Source organism: Sapajus apella, unplaced genomic scaffold (genome assembly GCF_009761245.1).
Source record: "Sapajus apella isolate SASKATOON/1434 unplaced genomic scaffold, GSC_monkey_1.0 scaffold33, whole genome shotgun sequence".
Classification (NCBI taxonomy): Eukaryota; Metazoa; Chordata; class Mammalia; order Primates; family Cebidae; genus Sapajus; species Sapajus apella.
The window spans coordinates 121,890-128,622 of NW_022436973.1; positions in this window are offsets into that span (position 1 = coordinate 121,890).

Here is a 6,733-nt window from a genome sequence, read left to right on the forward strand (position 1 = left end):
GGGGGGGGGGGACGGAGTTTCGCTCTTGTTACCCAGGCTGGAGTGCAATGGCGCGATCTCGGCTCACCGCAACCTCCGCCTCCTGGGTTCAGGCAATTCTCCTGCCTCAGCCTCCTGAGTAGCTGGGATTACAGGCACGTGCCACCATGCCCAGCTAATGTTTTGTATTTTTAGTAGAGACGGGGTTTCACCATGTTGACCAGGATGGTCTCGATCTCTTGACCTCGTGATCCACCTGCCTTGGACTCCCAAAGTGCTAGGATTACAGGCGTGAGCCACCGTGCCCAGCTGAGAGGCTGTCTACTTTCATGGGTTTGTGGCCCCTTTCTCCATTGTCTCAGTTATCAATCGCCGGTTAAGTTTTTCTCACATCATATCCCTGTGACACTCACTCTTTTGGCCTCTCTTTTCTTTTCTTTCTTTCTTTTTCTTTTTCTTTTTTTTTGTTTGTAGAAAGCGATTTATTTATTTATTTATTTTTTGAGACAGGGTTTCTCCATGTTGGCCGGGCTGGTCTCGAACTCCTGACTTCAGGTGATCCGCCTGCCTCGGCCTCCCAAAGTGCTGTGATTACAGGTGAAAGTGATTTATTTAAAGGGAAAGAGAAGCAGAAGAAGGGGAGAGAAAGAAACAGCTAACTCTCACACGGACTGAGATAATCCAGAAAGATGGAATCCAGGAGAGGAAAGCAGCTTCCACACTGAGTGGAAGGGAATAGAGAGAGAGATGAAGTTTAAGAGGGGAAGACAGGCTTCCATGAGAGAGTGTGGAAGGGGTTCTTTCTCCTTTTTTTTTTTTTTTTTTTTTTTTTTGGGGTGGAGTTTCGCTCTTGTTACCCAGGCTGGAGTGCAATGGCGCGATCTCGGCTCACCGCAACCTCCGCCTCCTGGGTTCAGGCAATTCTCCTGCCTCAGCCTCCTGGGTAGCTGGGATTACAGGCACGCTTCACCATGCCCAGCTAATGTTTTTTTTTTGTATTTTCAGTAGAGACGGGGTTTCACCATGTTGACCAGGATGGTCTCGATGTCTTGACCTCGTGATCCACCCGCCTCGGCCTCCCAAAGTGCTGGGATTACAGGCTTGAGCCACCGCGCCCGGCCTAATCTCTCTATTTTAAACTCAGTTGATCAGCAAACTTGGTTTCATCAGCAACTTTAATTTCCATCTTGACATAAAAAAAGTGTTTACAGGTTCCAGGGATTAGAATGTGGATGTGTTTGGGGGATCATTACCCTGCCTAGCATACTAGATAACAACAAAGTTGGTATAATGGTTGATATTGTGTCACCTTGACAGGGTTGAGGGTTGCCTCGCTGGCTGGCGAAACACTTCCCGGGAGTGTTTGTAAGGATGTTTTCAGAGGAAATTGACATTTGAGTCAGTGGACTGGAAGAGGAAGACCTACCCTCAATGTAGGTGGACACCATCCAATGGGCTGCCAGCATGGCTGGAGCAAAGCAAGCAGAAGAAAGGATATTCAGCTGGCTGTGTCCTCTAGCATGCTCTCTCTGTCTTCTTGTGGCAGTGCTAGCTTCCTCTCCTCCTGCCATGGACATCAGACTCCAGGTTCTTTAGCCTTTGGCCTCTGGGACTTACATGAGCAGCATCCTGGGGGCTCTCAGGCCTTCAGACTCAGACTGAAGGCTACACTTGGGCATCCCTGGTTTTGAGGCTTTCAGACTTGGACTGAGTCACGCTACCAGCTTCTCTTTTTCCCCAGCTTGCAGACAGCCCATGGTAGATTGCCTTGTAATCACGGGAGCCAATTCTCCCTAATAAACCCCTTTTTATATATACATGTATCCTATTGGTCCTGTTCCTCTGGAGAACGCTGACTAATACAGTTGGTCAAGTAACTGATTCTCTGATGAAGTGCCTCGGATTCACATACACTTCCATGGTGTCACTGTGTACTGAGATAAGCTGATAGAAGTTATTGATACGTATACATTAGAAGTAACCATTCACTTAAAAAAAAAGAAGAAAAAAACCACACAGGAAACAGAAGATTAAAATAAGTTTTTCCAGAATAAGCAAATTGTGTAGGCATTGGGAAGGTCAGTCATGTAAATGTCATAATACTGATCCTAGGGTTACGGATGGCAACTTGGAGAGGTAAATTCACGTGTCAGAGGCATTTGAATCAGAGCAACTCTATCTTGAGCATGGGCTGGGTAACATGCCCCTGAGACCTACTGGGCTATATTCCCAGATCATTAAGGCATTCTAAGTCACAGATGAGATAGAAGGTCAGCCCATATACAGATCATAAAGACCTGCTGATAAAACAGTTTGCAGTAAAGAAGCCGGCCTCCTCACTGCCACACTCCTCCCAGCGCCATGACAGTTTACAAATGCCATGGCAACATCAGGAAGTTACCCTCTATGGTCTAAACTGGGGAGGCATGAATAATCCACCCCTTGTTTAGCATATCATCAGGAAATGACCATAAAAATGGGCAATCAGCAGCCCTCTGGGGCTGCTCTGTCTATGGGGCAGCCGTTCTTTTATTTCTTTCTTAATAAACTTGCTTTCACTTTACTCTAGGGGCTCACTCTGAATTCCTTCTTGCGTGAGATCCAAGAACCCTCTCTTGGGGGTCTGGATCAGGACCCCTTTCCTGTAACTCATGTAAGTGATTCTTTTTGGAATGTATGTGCAGCAATCACCAAAACAACAGAAGCAGGGAGTGAGTGCAAAGCACCACATCAGGATGTTTCTGAAGTGTGTGCCCCAGAAGCTCTTGGCAGCTCAGGAGGCTCAGTGGTTTTGTGGACCACTTTGTACTACAGGCTGAATCTTGTGGCAGCCGGGGCCACTGCAAAGACTGAAGCAGCTTTTTTTTTTTTTTTTTTTTTTTTTTTTTTTGAGACGGAGTCTTGCTTTGTCGCCAGGCTGAAGTGCAGCGGCGCAATCTCAGCTCACTGTAACCTCCACCTCCCAGGTTCAAGCAATTCTCCTGCCTCAGACTCCCGAGTAGCTGAGACTATAGGCACATGCCACCACACCCAGCTAATTTCTGTATTTTTAGTAGAGATGGGGTTTCACCATGTTGGCTAGGATGGTCTTGATCTCTTTCTCTCTCTCTCTTTTTTTTTTTTTAAAGAGACGGGGTTTCACCATATTGGCCAGGCTGGTCTCGAACTCCTGATCTCAGATGATCCACCCACCTCGACCTCCCAAAGTGCTGGGATTACAGGCGTGAGCCACGGTGTCTGGCCAATTTTTTCACTTTTTATAGAGACAGGGTCTTGCAATATTGCCTAGGCTAGTCTCGAACCCCTGGACTCAGGTGAGCCTCCCACACTGGCCTCCCGAAATGCTTGGATTATAGGCGTGAGCTACCACACCCTGCCTAAAAATCAGTTTAAATTTTTAAAAAAAAGTAAAATAGGACGTTTTGCTAAGGATCTTGGGAAAGTCATGATTTTGCCTTGGTACCAGGATCCAGGGAACAGTCCAGTTCTACAAAGCTTTTTATGTACCTTGTGTTTCTAATTCTTACTAGTCCCTGAAGCTCCATTTTAGAGTTGAGAACTACAAGGTTCAGAGAGATCACCAGCCTTGGTCAGGGCCTTACAAACTATTACACAGCAAAGCCAGGACTCAACTCTCTCCCTGCCCTCTTCTGCTGCCTCTGATTTACATGGGGTATGCTTCCATCACCATCACTGTAAGGCCTGTTGCCTCCCCGGGAGGCTGGACACACCCACCTCTGCACTGGGCACCTAGCTCTGCCGCATGGCTCCCCTGGAAGGCTCCGGCCAATGCAACCCTGGCGCGCTCTTGCACCAGAAAACCCGCCCAACAACCTGCCAACCAATAGCGGCCCGCCCCGTCCCAATCCCGCTCCCCTGGAGCCAATCAGAGCACCCAGCTGTTGCTCGGTCCTCATAGCCATAAAAACCCCACACCCCAGGAAGTCAGCGCGACTTCTCTGGCCCCTTTCCCCGGGACCATGGAACCTCGCCCGGGAGCTGAATAAACTGGCATTTAATTTTCTTATACTGGCCTCAGTTTCCTCATTTTAAACTCAGCAATGACGCTTACAATCACACCCTTTCCTCTCCACCCTCACTGTCTCGGTTGAAACCTGAGATCACTAGGGAGCAATGCAGACTAGTTACCCATTGGATTACAGCACATCCAAGGTTCTTCTCAAGGACTTCCAGTAACATGGAAATCCTGGGTTAGCTGGTGCTGTAGCAGGAGCGGCCTCCAGAAACAGACCTCTTGAACACAGAACAGGGGACGAAGGGGTGATTTATTCAGGAGCAAATCTCTGTCTTTATACAGGCTTACAACTCTAGATACTGCATGTGAAACGGTCTTGGGTTTACAGTTTTAGAAATTGCATGTGAAAGGATCTTGGCCTTACAACTCTAGAATTTACAGGTGAGTGGGTCTTGGTCTTTCAAATCTATAATTTACTTGTGAAAGCGGCTTGGGTTTAGGAGTAGGCGTGGGGTATAGTGACTTAGGTGGGGGTTTGATCCTGTTTAAGTAAAAAAAATACCTCCCGGGAAGATTCCTCCACATTACGCCTGGGATCTGTAGGAGGGCAATTAGGGTAGGGCCTGGTCTGCCAGCCTTTACTTTCACTGAAATGCAGTGTAGAAGTCAAGGAGGGGATGGTTTTAGATGCTTAAGGGTCTCCTCCCTCAGTGTGAGGCATATTCCAGCAAAATATAGGTATTAAAAATGGCAAATACTGGCCAGGTATGGTGGCACACACCTGTAATCCCAGCACTTTGGGAGGCTGAGGTAGGGGGATCACTTGAGGTTGGGAGTTCGAGATTAGCCTGTCCAACATGGTGAAACCCTGTCTCTACTAAAAATATAAAAGTTACAGGCCGGGCGCGGTGGCTCAAGCCTGTAATCCCAGCACTGTGGGAGGCTGAGGCGGGTGGATCACGAGGTCAAGAGTTCGAGACAATCCTGGTCAACATGGTGAAACCCCGTCTCTACTAAAAATACAAAAAATTAGGTGGGCATGGTGGCGTGTGCCTGTAATCCCAGCGACTCAGGAGGCTGGGGCAGGAGAATTGCCTGAACCCGGGAGGCGGAGGTTGCTGTGAGCCGAGATCGCGCCATTGCACTCCAGCCTGGGTAACAAGAGCAAAACTCCATCTCAAAAAAAAAAAAATATATATATATATATATATAAGTTACTCAGGTGTGGTGGTGGGTGCCTGTAATCTTAGCTACTCAGGAGGCTGAGGCAGGAGAACCGCTTGCACCCAGGAGGCAGAGTTTTCAGTGAGCCAAGATCACGCCACTGTACTACAGCGTGGGCCACAGAGTGAGACTCTGTCTCATAAATAAATTAATAAATTAATAAAAACGGGAAATATGGCTTCTGTAAGGTGATTTTGGAGAGGGTTCAAGGAAACAGAGCTTTGCTCTGGATTGAGTGGACTCAGGAAGCAAGGTACAAGTACTGTGACTTGGAATCTTAACAGGTTTTTTGCTAGAAGGCAATCTAGAGTAGAGATACACCTGTAATTGGTAAAGACCGCTTGTGACTCATATTAGCCAACCTAAGGGTATATTTGATCCTTCTGAGGTTTAGACACGTTCTTGGTTTTGTTTGTGCTCAGACGTGACTGTAGAAGAGACTTGCTTTTGTCTTGTTCCATTGTCGTTACGGCAATGTCGTTACGTCTCGTCTGATGTTGGTATGCTCTGAAAACGTGTACGTTCAACAGAACACCAAGGCCCAGTTCCTGGTTTTCTCTTTCTTACAGTTTAGTGATATTAAAAAACAAAATTTCAACAAATTTAGTTTAAAGATGTGGTCAGGCATGGTTGCGCATGCCTGTAATTCTAGCACTTTAGGAGGCCAAGTCAGGCAGATCACTTGAGGGCAGGAGTTCGAGACCAGCCTGGCCAACATGGTGAAACCCTGTGTCTACTAAAAATACAAAAACTAGCTGGGTGTGGTGGTGTATGCCTGTAGTCCCAGCTACTTGGAAGGCTGGAGAAACACTTGAGCCCAGGAGGTGAAGCTTGCAGTGAGCCAAGATTGCACCACTGCACTCCAGCCTGGGTGACAGAGCAAGACTATCTCAAAAAAAAAAAAAAAAAAATCGAATTGCCTTTTATTAGTGAACCATAAATTGGGCAGTGTCTCCTCTAAAGATTTAGAAAAGATGCTCCATTGGGCATGAAAGATTAGTTTTTATAAGACAGTTTGAGCAGAAACAAGGAAATAGCATAATACAAAAAGCGGATTGGTTACCATAAGGTTACTTCAGGTTACTTTCCTTATAAGGTTTAAAGCATAGGAATTTCCTTATCATGTAGACTAAAACTGGCTAGTTTAGGGATTTGGCTATCATCTTTCTCTCCTGACTTCTCTGAAGATCAGAAAACCAATTTAGTTGTTTGGTTTGGTGACAAACCAAGCATACACCACCGCGCCTGGCCTAATTTTTGTATTTTTTTTTTTTTTTGAGACGGAGTTTCGCTCTTGTTACCCAGGCTGGAGTGCAATGGCGCGATCTCGGCTCACCGCAACCTCCGCCTCCTGGGTTCAGGCAATTCTCCTGCCTCAGCCTCCTGAGTAGCTGGGATTACAGGCACGCGCCACCATGCCCAGCTAATTTTTTGTAGTTTTAGTAGAGACGGGGTTTCACCATGTTGACCAGGATGGTCTTGATCTCTTGACCTCGTGATCCACCCGCCTCGGCCTCCCAAAGTGCTGGGATTACAGGCTTGAGCCACCGCGCC